A 17,922-nucleotide genomic window follows, 5' to 3' on the forward strand; every position below is an offset into this window, starting at 1 on the left:
TCCACAAAAGTCTAGTAAGTGTTGCTGAATATGAATTGTAGCTGGGCTGGTTTCCTGTTTCATGGTTTTCTTCTGCTGTTATCTTTGTTCTCATGCACTCTCTTCTTATAAATACATCAGGAACAAAACATCTATAGGATTTCATTCATTATCTCCCTTTTCTTCCAATAGTGCCCAGATTGTGTTGACACAATTTTAGTTCTGCTGCTTAAAGGCACGTGTACAACATGTACATGCACTTGTCTTGAGCAAATCTAAATCACTTCATAATTCTGTGCTATAATCTGTGCAGAGTTATTCCAGAAAAATAATAAATTCCAGAAGTGCTGCTGACTCAACTGCAGGGCATAAGAAGTTGTGTCTGGTCCATCTTGCTATAAAATATGTCTGGAGCATAGCTTTGGAGGAAAAGAAAATGACAACCATTTAATAATGCCTCTCTTTATTGCTTATTACTGCCCTTATGAAATGACATTTTCAATAATAAATGCAAGTGGGCTTCAGGTATGGTTCTCTGCTGTTGTGATTATAAAAATAAAACTAACAAAAGCTGCTGTACTCCTACACTCCTGTAATTAGGAGCACAGAGTAATTATTGGGCTTTGGCCGGCTGAAAAGCTCTGCGTGATTTTTGTTAAACTCTGCAGGAAAGTGAAAATGAAGCCAAATGTACAGCTTTCATAGCTATGTAATAAGATAAGAAATTTGGATTAGCTGTAGGGGGCTGGGGGCAGTGACTCAAGAAATATTATTATACAGCTCAGTTTGCAATGACCATTACTTGCACAGTATTGACTGTATTTCCTCTGTATATCCTAAATCATTACTGGTTAGAAGACAAAAGGATTGGGATGAAAAGATCAAGAAATAAGATCTGCTATAAGATGAAATATGACACAACCTTAGAAGAGAAAACATCAGCACCTGTTGGTAATATTGAGATATAGTGAGAAATTCTATGTAAAAGAGAAGAACAGAGGATAGGCAGACAGCTTAAATGCTCAATTGTGACAAAGTTTCTTGAATCAGTAAGAAACTTATTGTAGGCCATAAAATGCATCATCTTATGTAGTGTGTAAATGGCTAGTTTACAGTTTACTACTGGATAGCCAAGGCTTGCTGCTGCTGACATCCCTGCCTCTGTACATTTGCAAAAATAGCATGGTTAGAAGAATATATATATATTTTTTTTTGTTAAGCAACTTCGGAGTCAAAGCTTTTGTAAGTGAGAAGGAAGAAAGTAAATTGCGTAGTATATCTTATGTGGTGGAGGGTAATGCTAGTTGAATATTGTGTGTGTGTCACAGACATCTAACCCATAAACTTGAGTGATAAACTTCTGCCTTCATAGAGTACCCAGGGGTATAGGTATGCTTTTGATATTATAGGCACACCCAGAGATGTTGTTAGAACATAAAAACATCAACAAGTTCATAAATTAGCATGGTGTTAGTATTACTGTCCACCTCAACTGGTATACTTCATGTACAGAGATAACCTGTGTGAGGAACTGATAAGCTTATAGCGCAGAAAAATACAAAAATCTCCAAGTATATACTGTATTTTTATGTGTAGGCTATTGCATAAGGAAGTGGGACCCCACGTTCCGTGAGATGTAACAGTAACACCCCCAAAGAGGCATTCTTACCTTTATTTCTATATTTTTGCCTCTTTGATCCTCAAATGAAAATCCAGGATAGAAAAGCTCGAGTACAAAACTTTCACTCTCAGTAGAATATACTAATGGAAGTACAACTCAGTACAACAACTTACTGAGGATAATCAGTGTTGGCTTGGTGTAGGAATTTGGTGAAACACCCTAATCCATTTAATCCTCTACCCTCTCTGGAGAGATTAAAATATCCCTTTACCTTTGCACGCTCCCTTTCAGTAGATTAGAGTTTGTTCTTCCAATGGGATAGAACAGTGTCATGTCACTCACATTGACATGAGCAGCAACATGATACCCAAATAAACCGAGCAGCAAATACTCAATGCTATGTAAATGAGCTCTGCATGGGCGTTTCTTTCTAAGCAAGTAAAATCCTCCTTAAAGAGCATTTAGAGGAGATTAAAATAGGATCCAATCCAAAACCCACTGAAATTAGTAGAGGAGTTCATGCTTGCTTACAGTTCATTGTTAATGAACATTCAGAGAAACAAAGATCTGCTTATAAGTATTGTCCTGAATGGAATAGTAATGTGCATTTGCTTTGAATTATTAAGTCTGACCCCAGACTGCATGATTCTCATGAAATTGTGCATGAAATTATCAGTAGACCCAACAGGAAGATTTTACTGAGAATCTGATAGAGTTTTTTGAAATAATAAATCTTCATGTATAGATCAGGTCTTGCACACCTTACTGTCAAAGTGGAAAGCTTTGACAATAGTCGGGACATATAAAGGGCAAAATTGCTGATGAATGGCAAGACATTTCACTTGCAATTCAAAGTATGCTTTGCACATCAGTTTGAATGTTTTAACTGTTCTGTAGAATTTAATAGAGAGTTAAATCCCTCCTGTCAGATTCTAGAGAATAGTAACAAGAATCTGTAGGAAAGTTTATCACAATTTAATCATTCGGTTTGATTCTCTGTAAAACATTTTTCCCTCCTCACAGAGCCAAGCTGTTATATTGTATGGCTATTTCATATGACATTCATCAGCTAAATTTCAAGTAAACGTTGTTACTGTAATATGAAAGGAACTGCTATTAAAAAAAAGTAAAATTGAGCTATGAGTTGGAACATCTCAGGTGTTTAAAGATGTTATGGATTGGGCTTTTTTTCTTTGTTTTAGAGAGGGCATTGTTTTTTGGTTTGGTGTTTTGTTTTAAATGGGCAAACATGAGTAAATTTTGACAGAATTTCTAAAAGGCATCAATTATTTTTGGGACCAATTATGTTTACCTCATATTTAATTGACCCTGGAGAAGGATACATTACAAAAAATTGTGCTGCTGACAAAATCAAAATTTGGCTGATGTTGATAACTCAGGTTTTTGTGTTGTGTCTTTAAATACAGAGCTCTGGGAGAAAACAGTAGTGGATTACTGGATAATTTTAATAGTTTAGTGATATAAATTTTAAAGGATAGTGAATCTGAGTCCAAAAGTGGAGACATCTACGCTGCAACTGGGAAAGGGAGAGCAGTGCAAACTTTTACTTAGTAAAATTGTTTGTGTATGATTCAGTTTATGTATGATTCAGTTGGCACAATAATACATAAAAAGCAATTCTTGATATGGGCTTGGAAATAAGCGGTTATGTTTATAATGTATTTCAAGTTATTTTGGGCGTAAGTAGAAGAAATAATAAAGTTGCATTTGGAATTTTTTGTGTACTTTCAGGGATCTTTATAATAAGAAGGACATTGTTGATATTAGGTTGCAGCTGAGATCTCTAATTTACAGTCTGCAAGATGAGAAAGATTAGTCAAATTTGATCTAGAGAGCTCTAGGGGGAATAGAATGAGGGGGATATCATCAAGGTATATAAAACCCTGGGAGAAAAGGGACAGGAGTGATGCTAATATACTATTATTAGAGATAAGTTATTTAAACCAGCAAGATAGCTAAGAATTTGTGTAGCAAGAAAAAATTAATTCATAAGAAATTGAATCACTTTCTCTAAGCAGAGAGTAGGTGAAAAATGGACACGATGTTCTGAGTCAGCATTCAGTAAATTGGTCCAGGAGGGAGCTGAGGGAGGCTTTGAAAACATTAGCTTATAGACAAATTTGGTTTTGTACAGATGTGTTTGCTACTTATCAAGCTTTTGTTAAAACCTAACTGATGGCCAGGTATCACCTGTGCTTAACTGGCAGGAATAGGAACTTGTCCTTAATATTACTTGGGGGTAATGCTTATTTGGCTAAATACCTGTTCTTTTACAGCTGAGACAATGTATCCGTGTGTTTCTCAGCAATGGTGTTGGAAAGGGAGTGCCTGTATGCCTGGAGGGGTTGCATTGGCTACTAGCTGGTTCACTGTATCCATCTGTGTCTGTAGAGGGCACTTTTTTGTTGGTGGAAAACATGGACCGGAACATCCCCGCACAAATTATATTATTCTATCAGGAAATATATGAAGCAGAGAGACACTCTACCATGTCTTCTTAAAGCTCACTGTGCAGCAGACAGCACCTGCTCACGAAGTATTCAACATCTCCTTGCACTCTTCTCAAGTGTTAAAAAATGTAAATGTACAACAACAGTGAATTCTCTAGGTGCTGCTAGCAGATAATAAAACTGGCAGCAATGCTGTTACTGGAGGGGTTGCTTTCTCAAAAGGAGCTGCTCTGTGATGAGCATATTCAGAGTCCCGTGCGGGCTTTATCTCCAGGAGGTGGCAGAAAGATGGCAGGGACTCATCTGCTCTCTTAGACAACTAGAAGGAGATCACTATGAAATGCCATTGGCGTAGACATCATTACACTTATCTTTGAGATCCCTGTGTTTATAACGATTGTGGCCTTTTTTTTCTGATTTCTGTCAGGCCTCATTCATCTGTATTCTTTTTTGTCTCACTGGAAATCTGTGTAATTTTTCCCAAAACAGAGCTGCATGTCTTTTAGCTCTAATAAAATTTTTGTTTCTTATCCTTGCAACTTGCTTCCAGAACAGGCCTTCTGGCATGCTCTGCAGCACAGGAGATAAAATAATCAATAAACCCAGATCTGAGAATGAAATGCAACATTTGTTTTGTTACCAAACTCTACGCAGCCTAAAACAGATGGCCTTTTGATGAGGCTTTTAGTGTGTTCATAAGGACTTTTGAGTTGTGTATGATTTTTATTATGATTTTTATTTTGAAATCATAAATTGAATGAATGACTACTCTCACAATGGCTTTACATCTATTATTCCCCTTCACAGATCAAGAGCTGCAACTGATGAATAATCAGTGTAATACTTAACAGAACTCTTGAATGGTAGCATATTCAGTGTATACAACTCTTCTGCTACTTAATATTGAAAAATACTTTAGTCTGTCACTGCTTGTATGGCTGCTTGCATACGTTGGTCTGTCTTTCTCAGCTTATACTGCAGTAAATAGTGAATATATGCATACAAGATGGTTGGTAAACATTGTATATCTCATGGTGGCAGGCATGAGACAAAATGTGTTTTTGTATATGTATTTGTCCTTCATATGTTGCTCTGATTAGATTTTCTTGCCAGGACGCATTCTTAGATTCCAGTTTTGTAGATGCCGTGGGCTACTTGAGAGTAAGGAGAAAGCATATTTTACTGCTGTATAAGCAAAGAGGTAGTGTTTGTATAAGAGATCCTTTATCTGAATTGCGAGTTGCAGTTCCTGGACATTCAGGGAGACCAGCATTGTTACAGCAACGTTCCTGATATTGTCATTTTTAAGGTGGATAAGAGGGATAGTCAGAACATGTTTGCGAGTGAGTATTGTTATTTTCAGTTGCTAAGAACTTGAATCAGTGAAAATCATTCCCCTCCACGTCCATGTGTCTCCAGTGACTCTTATTCACTCATAAGGCTGCTGTTAGCTGTGTTGCTGCTAGCACAGACATATGGCCGTCGCCTCCTTATTAGGACACAGAGGCAGATGACTAGCAGGTAATAGCTGATGTATGTGGCTTCAGACAATGCAAACAGATCTAAAGCTCTTCTGTTGCCTAATAATCTTTACAGAATTTTCTCCATAGAAACATGCAAATCTTACAGAAAAGTAAGTACACACACACACCTTAATCAGACCAATTGTTAGCCAAGTGAATTTATGACAAAATAGAGTTTCTTAAACAGCGGATATGTAGTACTTCTATGGAGGGTGAATTGCCTTTTCAAAGGGAAACATTCTTAAGCAGACCTGTAACTTTTTCACAGGTGTGAACTCACAAGGCAGAAGATTGTGGCCCCTTTTTTGGTTTAAAAATGTCATTTTCTTTGCAATATACTTCATTAAGCAATATTAACTTAAATGCATATGAAAAATGCAGACCTGCATCTGAAGATGACATGCTCTTATCATAAAAAACAGCATCAGCAATCTTCAAAACACTGTAGATTGGATGTGAAGCATTTAAATGATTCAGATAGTGAAAATTTTTTGCATTAATAAATGCCAATGATTCATAACAAGGATTTCAAGATTTTTGTAAGCTTTGGGAGGCAGGGAATCTTGCAGTTTATCATCTACACAGTAGGTGCTAACAATTTCTGTTGAATATAAGTAAAAATACTCAGAGAAGAAATCTTCTCAAATATAGCAGTCTTCAAAAGATTAAATAAACTTTATAAGGCCAAGGATCAACTGGTCAGTCAGTTTACCTTCAGGAAGCCATGGAAGTTCCATCCATGCCAAGGGCTTAATCACAAAATAGGTCCATTCCCTGACTGGAAAAAGGTGCTCTAATTGCAAGCTGTGGGAGATGAGGAGTGCTCTATAACTTGGGTGGGGTCCAGAAATGCTACTGATTTGTGATGGAAGCACCGAAAAGAGGAGGTTCTGGGAGCAAGGAAAGCTTTGAAATACCTGAGTAATTGTTTGTTCTTTGGAAGTCCAATAGCCCCAGATTGTATCAGTACTTGATAGAGGAATCGAATTACTTGCATCTGGTGAATTGCATTTCAAATATTTAGGGGTAGCTTTCTGTATTTTGTTTTAATTTACCTAAACCTGAACAGCAAAACCAGACTATAGGATGACAAACACAGCATGCTTCAGAAGTTTAAATGGAAATTAAACATGAATGGAGGAGAAAGAATTTACTGAGAAATGTGTGTTATTCCCATTTGTAAAAATGGTCAACTTTTTTCATCCTGAATAAGAAGCAGTTCTTAGCAGGCTACTGAGCTGCTAAATTGAGCGGTTGCAGGGAAATGCAGTGGAATTGATAAATTTATGGCAGACATCTGAAGTACTGAAAAACAAAGGCACCTAATTGCAACATCTTATATTTGCTTTAAGAATTTGATGAAAGTTAAGAGGTTTTTATCATAAGTTTCATTGTGAAATGCAGTTTTCACAGAATCGTGGAATTGTTTGAGTTAGAAGTGGTAATTAAAGGTCATGTAATCCAACTCCCCTGTAGTGAACAGCTATAGCTACAGCTAGATCAGGTTTGTCAGAGCCCCATCCAAATTGGCTGTGAATGTCTTCAGGGAGAAGGCATCCACAACCTCTCTGGACCGCCTGTTCCAGTACCTCAATACCATAAGTTCTTTACATGCAGTTTAAATCTCCTCTCTTTAATTTGAAACTATTTCTCCTTGACCTATCACAGTAGACCCTGCTAAGAGACTTCTCATAATCAGTGCTCTAAATTCCTTTGGTAGGGATGGATTTTGCTTTAAGTGTTGCTACTGAGTGAGTTCATGATTGTTTTATTATGTTGCTCCTGCGTCTCACTGATACTGTAGAGATGTCTGCTGCAAACAATTAATCTGTTTATGTCACTAGCATTCTTTTTGTCTTACCACTAAAGAATATGTATTATCCTAGAAGGGGATCTGTTTATGCTAAAAGCATTTTCTGTTCTATGATTCCCAACTTTATGAAGCAATGGATTACAGTCATTTCTCAAATATATTCAAGCCACTATAAAGCACTATTGGAGTTACACTTCAAAAAAATACTTCTTCCACTTAATGTAATCTCACAAGATCATGGCTTGGATTTCACTAAGTATGAAACTGTTAATGCACTTTAATAGAATATGCGCAATAAAATGTAGTTTCCACTGACATCCACTGGAGCAGTATTGGAAATGCACATCCTTTCTGAATCTGTGGAGGCAGCTGAGCCATGAGGATCTGGTTTTCAAAGATGATGTGTAATATTAATTGTTTTGCTCACTTTAAAGGCTTTATCACAAATGAATAAACTAAAATTTGCAAACAATAGGGCTGTCAGCAGTACTGTGAATGGGTTACCCTGGCCATACTTTTTTGTTTTTTTGTCCAGCAGAGTCTGTGGAGACATGCGTTGGGTATGCTTATATGAGATACAAAGCTTTATTTTCTTTGCAGCAAAAGTTTAGGAAAGTGTGGTCCTAATCATAAAGCAAAAATGTTATATCTAGTTCTAGGGTTTGGAAAAACAGAACGTTTATTTCTATTGCTTAAAAAAAAAAAAAAAAAAGCAACTCATTGGTTAATAGAACTTTATAAACATAAATTCTGGATCCTTCTTGATAAAAACTGTTTTCATGATTTAAAAGAACTAAACCCTAAGATGCTGAACACTGTGAAAGTATTTTCCAGCCACAGGAATGAGAGTCATCCTCTTCTATTATCCCTTTTGAGGCAATTTCCCTTAAACTAGGAGTTAAAAAAATAAAAATAAAAATCTTTAGTTCAAATTGCATACCAAATGATTTCCAACCAAGTCATCAAGACTTTACAGCTGTCGGTTATAATTCTTTTCATAACAATGCAAATCTTAATACTCACCTGACTTGCTAGTTGTGGATCAGTGTTTGCTGTCAACCTTTTTTTCCCCTCTGGGTTAGTAATAAGTCCATAGTAAGGGAATTCAAATATCACTTGAAATTATTTCGGGTTTTACAACAGAGGATGGAACACTTGCAATAATATACAATATCTCTGCTAGTCTTTAAACATTCTCATTTTTATAAGACTGTACAATGTAGCTCTGAGTTTATCACCTCAGGAAATAACTGCTGTATCCTGAAGCAGGATACTGACAGTCCTTAAGAATGGTGATGTCCATTCTGCACAGGTATCTTCATCTTGCATTAATCTTCATGAGGCTTTGATGAAAATAAAATTTTGTCAATTTTAGGATAATTTATAGCTTCTTTGTCCACCTGGGCTGATGGGCAAGCAAATTAGTGATTAGTGAATTAGCGAAGTGTGCCTACAAGAGAATGCCTTTGGCATTCTTGTTGTGCCAGTAATCTCGTGCCACTGTGAGTAAAGTTACTGCTTCAGTTGTCTATCGGAAAAAAAAAAAAGAAAAGGATTGCGTGCAGCCCTGCCAATATGGAACCTTGCTGTGTACTTGTTGTTAGTTCCAACTCAAGGAATTACCTTATTGATGTTGCATTGTTATGGAGTGGTTTTTTTATTGATAACACATATTTCCACAGATATTAAGTAATATGTTAGATCCAGTAAAGTTGCTAGGGAGGAAAATGTCTAAATGAAAATCCGCTTATAATGCTTTTTTTTTTTTTTTTTTTTTTTTCCTAGTAGCATTGCTAAGGATAGAGATTTGATTAGTGGCTCTGCTTGATAATGTCCTGCATCCACTATCCCTCCTCCATCAAATCCATTACTAGCTTGATATGTTAGCAGATAAGTTTTTTTTCTTTTCCTAGAAACGGTAACTGGAGGTGTATCTTGTAGTCTAATCATACTCTAGTAGAGAAAGAATTGGTTATCGTTTATGATGGAAGTGTGGTAGATGGGAGAAAGCATTAGTTCCCATCTTCAACTCATCAAGGTTGACATTACAGAGAATATATTCCAAAAGTCCAGCTTATGGAATGTCAGAAGATCTTTGAATAAATGAAGAAGAGACCACTTCACCTTATCTAACTTCTACTTCAGGGTGAACAAAAGCAGTGAAGAACATACAACTGAGCAGTATCCTTAAGTTATCTTTTTATTTAAGGACCAGATGGTGCAAAATTGAGCTAATGCTGCTGTCTTGATACATCATATTTCATTGCAGAGGCCATAACTTTAAAAGAAAAAGAAATCAAAAAGAGCAAAGTAGATGATTCTTTTTTTTTCATGCACATTATTCCAAGCTCCTTTCCTGACTCTCACCAGCATCTCTGAATTTTTCTGTGTAATGAAAAACAAATTCTGCCTAAACTTGTTTTTCCCTAACCGTACCCACTTAGTCTTTTACTCTCACCAAATGCATTGGAAGATAAGGTAATTAATATCTAATTGCTCTTGTAATTAACTGACTTTGAGAAGTTAAGATTCGTCATTTCATAAACACAAACTATGGGCAAAAGTAACTGTATTGTAACTCTAAAGAAGTAGAGAAGCTCAGTGCAGAGTTTTACAAATGAGCACAGATGTGCAAAGGCATATCAAAATAAACAGAAGGATTTCAAATAGTTTCAAATGAAAATCTGATGGAATACAATTTTGGTTTTAATTTCTTTTGCCATAAACTAATGAAATAGCTAATCATTCAAAACAGAACAAAAACATAAATAATTTATAACCCAATCAGCAACTCTCTGAAAAACAAATCTAAAAATACTTAATGCTATATTTTTAAGCTCAAGAAAGAAGGGGAAGTAAAATCAGATACTTACTGGAATGCATTAATGATTTAATGGCAGCTTTTTGTTTGGTCTGGAATACTGTTATTGGGAGCATTGGGGAACAGAATAATCTTAAAGAAACAATAAATATGTAGGCTTTTCCTCACATATGTGCAGCCACTTCTTGGCTGAAGCACAGAAAGCTAGGTGTTAATAATATGTTGTGACAATGTAAGGTTGGAAAGACTAATATAATGCCTAATGAAAATTGCCAATGCAATTTATGCAGGTAGGATCTGATTGCCCAAGCTGGAGTACAGCCAATCATGAAAGTGTTTATGCCTTCTGTTTCAGGAAATTGAACAGGTACTTCTGTCATAAGAAGCAGGAATTTTATCAAGGTACTTGCACATCCAAACTCTAATTCCTTGCATGCAAATCTGAAGGATTTGTATATTACTACCTCAGCTATTCAGGTATTTTGTAATTTTATCATAGTTGGCAAAGGAGCAAGGCTCCTGAGTTTGTTTTTTTTCCCCTGATTTTTTACAAATTAAAAAGCCAAAACCAAACAAACAAAAACAAACACACACACACAAAAATAAAATCCCTCCTGTTATATGCTATTCTAGACGTTTTGTCACTCAGTGTATTAGAAGGATTTATATAGTTTGAGCAGATTTTAAATACAGGATCTACCAGATTTCCTTTTAAAAAAAGACACTGCTGTGGGAGTATGTTCAGATTAGAAAAGAGAATGTTTGTTTCATACCTCAGAGCTGTTACATTTTTTTCTGAGAAACTCAAACAGTTTATAAACATTGAGTAAATTGCTCTAGGACTTTTTTTTTTTAAATGCAGCATTATATATACTAGGCTATGATGACTGTGTTCTAAGGTGATTTTAGGATTGATATGAAAAGTTATGTGATGCAAGACTTGGACTCTGATATAACAATGAATCTCAATCTGTCAAAATGTCATGTATATGCCCTTGAGCCATAAAAATAAAATTAAAAAGAACAAAAGAAACGATGCACTTAAAGAATAGGGTAGAAGACAGTTCTCCACTCTTCTCCTGTATACTTTAACTGTTCTATCTGCTTCTCTGACTGCCTTGTTTTCATGAGTGGGATTGTTTTCTGTGGTCTACCCCATGCTACTACTCATTACTGTGGGAAAGCGCATCAGATGTCCTGTGTCATGGATGTTTGAATGTGAATAACGCAGAATTGATTCCCTATTTGATTGGAGTCTTGAACACACAGATAATAACTTTTCAAATTCTTTGTCTGCTTATTTAGACTTGCTTTAAATTCATTTCTGAATATTGCTGCACGAAACACTGGTAGTCTTGATTGAAAAAATTAAAATATATTCTATAATCTTAGTCTTGGTTTGAAATTTAATTAAAACCAGTGAGACTTACAAATTTTTGCCTGAAGGGAGTGTGTTCCTAACATCATGATTCTCAGTTAGATAAATTTTAATAGCACATTTTTAATGTATTCTTCAAGCCATATAACAAGGATTTCAAGAAAAAAAAATATTTATTGTTTAGTAAATATTTACTTTGTATTGGTTTGGCTGAACCTGAGAATTTGATGGTGAAATGGCACTTCGGAGAAATGCCTTATAGAAATAATGCTGAAGTAAGACGAATCCTTCACTATGGCTTTTTAATCCTATAATGAAAGACTAAGTACTGCTAAACTGCATTTTGGAACTTTTCAAAGTGTTTTTTTTCTCATCTTCATCATAAAGGTTCACTTTAAACCAGAATCATTTTTACGTGATATGGAAATGTTTTTTAATATTCTTGTAACATCCATTCATATTATCATTTGAATGCTGATGCTTTCCCTCTGAGACCAATCAAGGTGACCTCTTGAGCCTTAATATTTCTGAAGAATTGCAGAAAGAGTTTAGCTTTATCTGATGCTGGAGTCTTCCAGCAATCCTCAGATTTTGCTGTCAGTATTGTGCTTACTTAGGAAGAGTTGATTCAAAAGATGAAAAATAGGCAGTAGCAATGACAATAGCAGTAGAGTATTTTATCAAAGACTAAGAACATAATCTTCAGATGTTTCAAGTAAGCAGTCAGCGTTTGGCCAACTATTTGCACCTGCAGATGCACTCTGCGGTAACGATAACTTTTCCAAGGAAAATGCCATTTGTTTGCCAGTGTCAGCAGAAGAAAACTCTTTGTTCCTCTCACTTTGAGAGTTTCTTAAGCCTCCTTCTCCCTTTACCTGCTTTACCCCCCTTCCTGCAGCACAAGAACAGGTCTAGATCCTTTGCCTTCCCTGTGCTGTAGATATGGCTCTGTATATGCTGATGTAATGGGAGAAATTGAGAGCAGAACAGGAAGTAACAGTGTCAAGTATGTAAAACAATACATACAGTACAATAAAACAAATATGCAAAGGATACTGACACTGTCCCCAGTTCATTTTTCTGCAAAAATTGGGTACCAATAAAAATATCATTTGGGAATGACCCCTCAAAAACTCGTTGTAGTAAACCACCAGAATTTTTTTTTTCCTCTCACTTTCCCAAAGGCCGTTAATTTTTTGTTGCCACAAAATTGAGCATTGTAAGATGAATTCAGTTTTATCTGCCTTGTAGAGGCATATTCATGTGCCTCGAACCCATTTATGAAATCTCATAAATATTCGTAGCATCTACCAAAATATTAGGATGCTGATGTTATGTTTCTGATTTTTCTGGTGTCAGTTATTTGAGTAATCCAATGAATGCAGTGAAAATAAATTGAACTACTCTACCCATCCAAAAAATTCCTCTTGTATAGTAGATGGCATGTTGTTTGCTTGGTTGTAGATATGTAAGGTAAGATATGTAGATACGCCTAAGGTATTTAAATAATAATTTGTTGAAAAAGAGGGTAATATCTTATTTCATACTTGAGCACGTTTTTCTGTTTAACTGACTAGCTCTGTTTTTAAAAAACTGGGTATATGATCATCTTTGAAGATTTGAAAGTACATCTAGGAAGATTATTAAAAATGGAAGGCTGTGCAGTTCCTCAATATAATGACTAACATAAATCTGAGATATTTCTTAAAAAAAAATTAGGTGCAGTGGTATTGTATGCTTACATATTCATAGAAAGGGTGGTGAGTTTTAAATTATATATTTTTTTTACTTCATTGTAAATGTATTTCTCCAAACAATAAAAATATGCATAGACTGGGCAATTAATATGCATCAGATGAAAACTGCCAGAAATTAGTATTTTGCCAACAAATGTCTACTGTCAAATATATATTTAAAACCTATTTTGCTGAACGTGCCACTGAATTTGCCATAGAATAGATAATTATCTTTCATCATCCTTTCATTAAAATCAGTTGAAGTTCTTTCAGCTCTTTCTTGTAATTAACTTTGGTATTAAATATGAATAGAAAGAAAGAAAAGCTAGGAGTTTCCTGGCTCCAGAACTTGAAGAGTGACTAATTAGCAGAAAGGGGCTGAAGAGACTGAAAACTTTACCCACATCCTTAGCATTTTTGATGAGAGTATCATGTGGGAATTGAAGTCATGAGCTCCTCATGTACAGCAAGGCTGACAGGTCTAAAGACTTTCACACTGATATTCTTCCAAATACAATAAACATGAATGTCAAATTTCTCTCGCTAACATTAGTATCTAGAATAAAATTCTAATTATTTTCCCGTTATTCTTTTTTGAGGGCAAAATATTACCATGGAATACTAATTTTCTTGAAAAGTATGTGTAAGTGTTGCAGTGAATTTGTGGGAAGTAATTAACAAAGAATGCTAACTTTCAACATAGAAGTTATGAAAAAGAGAGTAGTGATGAATATCACTGGAACTGTGTAAAACTCCTGTGAAGAGGGCAATCTAAAAACAGTTAGAGAAAATTGTAGCACACATAAATAATTTATCCAAGGTTCAGGCAAAGCCATTATTTTCCAAATGGACTTAATTTTTCCCATTCCGTTTTTTCATGCCCAGGCCTTGTTTTGAATATCTTACGAATAACGAGATTCAAGTTTTGCACGTAGAAAAGATAGAGTCTTACATTTATGAACTAAAGCTTGTAATGAAGGAAGTTGCATAGGAAAGTTGCACAGTCTTATGTCAATATACAAGGTTATAGAAACTCTCTTTATCATTGTCTAAAAACTCATTTGCTTCTGGAGTTGTGCCACTTACATTCTTGGAAGTCATACTAACGTATCTTCAAACCATTGGAGATGATGTGTACGTGTTGGAGAACGTAGGGCTCCTCCAAGAAACTTAAGTTTTGCTTCATAGTGTTAAGTCTTGATGTTTTCAGAAGTCTAAGAAAAACGATAGTGAAAGTAAGAGGGAAGTGAATCCAGGTTATGTACACACTTATTCTTTGTGGAAAATCAGGTTTTTAGAGAAAGAGGAATACAATTTATGTAGTGTTTTGTGTTCACGGTATGGCAAGGTACAATTCCTAGTCATAGAAGAACAGATTATCTACGTAGAATAATTCTTCCATCAGGGGTAGTTTTTACAAACTATATAATTACGAAGATAAGTCTTTGTAATTAGTTGAAAATGTGGTAAATGGGCACTCTAGGCAGCCTTGTATTTTATCTAAACAGGTCAGCCCTAGGTGCATAAATGACACTTTTTCCAGACATAAGTAGAGTACCTCCAATTAATAGGGGAAAGCTTGCAAATCTGTTTTCGTAAAGTAGGAAACTAACCATGCTTCGGGTATTGGCACAAACACAGGAATAAAAACAGTGGAAGCTATCAGTAACTGACCTATTGTGTGAATGTAAGTAACTCATTAAAATTAAGTTAATGTAACAGTAGTAATTATTTACAGTGAGGGGAATTCTGTAGATATTTACAAAAAATAACAGCATCCTATATGCTGTAACCTCAAACATTTCAGGGTTTAATTACAGAAAGTCTGTCAAATATCTGACAGTGATTTTGGCACTGTCTTGACTAGGGGAAGGAGTAATTTAAAAAGCAAAATTCAGAAAATAATTCAGAAAATATTCAGTTTTTTAAATTGAATTAAATTCATACTTTGCTTCTGCCTAGTGCAGACTGTGATTACCTACTCTATAGTCTAGGCAAAACATCCTCAAAGTCTTTCAAGATTGTGTATTGTTTTGTTTTTTTTTAAAAAAAAAAAGTATTTGAAAACAAAGCAAACAGCAAAAACATAGTTGTTTGTCCAATGGAACATAAGTGTTGCTCAGTTTGTTCTTCTGTCATATATGGTTATGATTCAAGTCCTTCTTGGCTGCAACGTATTCTTTAAATTACTTATTTTTCAAGTTTGAATTTGAACGAAAACAAAATACTGAAATTATTACTTTGAACTAGTATAAATTGGTGTGGTTCTATTAAAATCCCTAGACCCACACTGATTTGTCACTTCAGTTTCTCAAAGGGATTTTTTGATGGTCTGGTGAACTTGCTCCTACAATATGTGAATTAAAGATGGTAGCTATAAGATGACATAGCAGCATCTGATTGCTGCTACAGAACAGACTCATCCAGAAGTTATTTTTCAAGTTAATGCATTGCATCTAATACTCACACAGGTCTCTCTGCTTGCAAACTTTGCCTGAAACTCCAAAGCATTTAGATGTTATGGCAGTTATGGCAGTGTAGAGCTAATTAATTGAACTGCTTAACTATTCAGGTTTTTAAAATTCACCAAGATGTCTGGATACCTTTCACAGTTGCTAAGATGATGAATGCATGAAGTCATAGAAAAACTCGTTAGAACAATGGACATCACTGTTTATTGCTATGCATTAGCAATCAGGCATGACCCAGCTTTTCAAGCAAGGTTTGGGCAGCATTTATTGAGCTCTGTATTGGGACTAACGGGAGTTCTTGTTCCCAATGTAAACAGTTTCTATGCTAGGTAGCTCCTGTTAAGACTAAAGGTTTTCTTTTTTTGTGAAATATAGAGGATATTAAGTCCTGCATCATTTTTTAAGAGTAATTCCTGAACTGATTTTAAATTAATTTTCATACTTATCTCAAATTACTGATTCATACTGAAATAAGTATTTGCACAATTGCAATATATATATTTTTTTTCCAAGTGTTTTGCCCACTCTGTGTTGTTTGTTCTTTTTACTTACTGCATAGTGTATGACAGATGTGTGGTGGTGGAGAAATAGTTGAGTTCTGTTACTCCCCTGGTGTGTGAATGTAGTTTAGGATGTTGATCATCACTCCTATTGTGAATAGGATAAATATCTAATGTGAAGGAACAAGGAAGAAAAAACAGCAACCTTCTGTCATGTACACTTTGATTTTTTTTTATTTTTTTTTTTTCTCTTTGGCTCTTTCAATTTGGCACAAATGGAATGGCACTTTGACTCGTGTGCTTGTGGCTTGTATGTCTTGTCTCCCACTTTATAAAGCAGTGATTCCCGCTGTTTGTCTTTTAAACTTGCCCTTTTATATTTACTATGTTTAATGCAGTTGTTTTTTTTTTCCTGTTGTCCTTAGCTACTTCTTGCAAGGAAAAGTAATCCTCTGCATAACCTTCATGTTCTCCTTCATTTCTTACACAGATGTTGAGGATTATGTGGCTGGGCTGTTCTCTTGCATTTTATCACTAATCTTTTTTGTCAGCTTGTCCTTTCTTCTGGTGTTGTCTATTCTTTTGAAGTTGTTCACTTCTGTCCCTTTTATTCACTGAAGGAACAATTACAAAAGATCCATTGAAAATAGCAGCATAATTTACATATTTTAGACTAATGCTAAATATACAGAGTTATGCCCTTCCTTATCACTTCTCATTGCTTCATATCTAGGACTTTTTAAGACCTTATTGATCAATAAGAGATAAAAAATTATAGCTTGTAAGACCTGTTCATGGTTGAAAGTACTTGTATTTGACTCACAATCATGATGGATCACTCTGTTCCTTTTATATATTTTCCTTCTTATTAACTCTCCCATACCAGCTGTCATCAGTACAAAGGCAAGCAGATGTCTGCTGACAGCTGTATTTAGAAATAAAAGTGCTTTACAGACTTGAATCCAGGATCCAAAATTTTAAGATCAAGGCACAGATACTGTGGAGGTGAGAAAGTGTCATTTTCAGCAGGGTTTTCTTCTGAATACCGCATTGATCTATCCTTCTAAACAGTGTTTTATCATGTTCTTATTCTAAGAAAATAGCAGCAGGCAAAATTGCACTAGCTCACAGAAGCTGAGCAGGTAGATATTTATTTTTTGAGAAGATCCATATTTTCAAGGAAGACAATACAAACAGATCAGACTGATGGTGTAGTAATCCTCATCTTTGAGGAAGCCCACACAGGAGGAATGTTAAACTGGTTTCATGTGCTTCCAGCATTAATTAGAATTCCAGGTAGATTACTGGGAGGCTAAGCCCTAAGGTTGCACTAGCACAGTAGCATATTTCAGAGCTTGTAGCCATAGTAAAATTTCTAATTAAGTGGGTTTTTTTCCTCTACCTTTGGCTCTTGTAATGGAGTATCTGTCAAACAAGTCGGTCAGAAAAACTAAATATATTTATAAAGGCCTAGAGGTATTTCTCCAGGTGGAACCACACACCTTGTGGTGTCTAATTTTGGAACAGAAAAATTTAGTTATCATTCATATGCTACAGTGTTTGCACTGCAGCATCTGGATATAAGAGAGGCCCACACATTTCCGTGGTG

General features: G+C 35.4%; 1 protein-coding gene across 3 annotated transcripts in view; it reads left to right on the top strand.

Annotated features, from left to right (window-relative positions):
* The window catches only part of GRID2 (glutamate ionotropic receptor delta type subunit 2), a 685,707-nt gene that overhangs the window by 339,937 nt on the left and 327,848 nt on the right, over positions 1 to 17,922 (top strand). The gene's annotated exons all lie outside the window — the stretch shown is intronic.

This window comes from Lagopus leucura, unplaced genomic scaffold (assembly GCF_019238085.1).
Source record: "Lagopus leucura isolate 7727_CA_CO unplaced genomic scaffold, USGS_WTPT01 Super-Scaffold_100004, whole genome shotgun sequence".
Taxonomy (NCBI): Eukaryota; Metazoa; Chordata; class Aves; order Galliformes; family Phasianidae; genus Lagopus; species Lagopus leucura.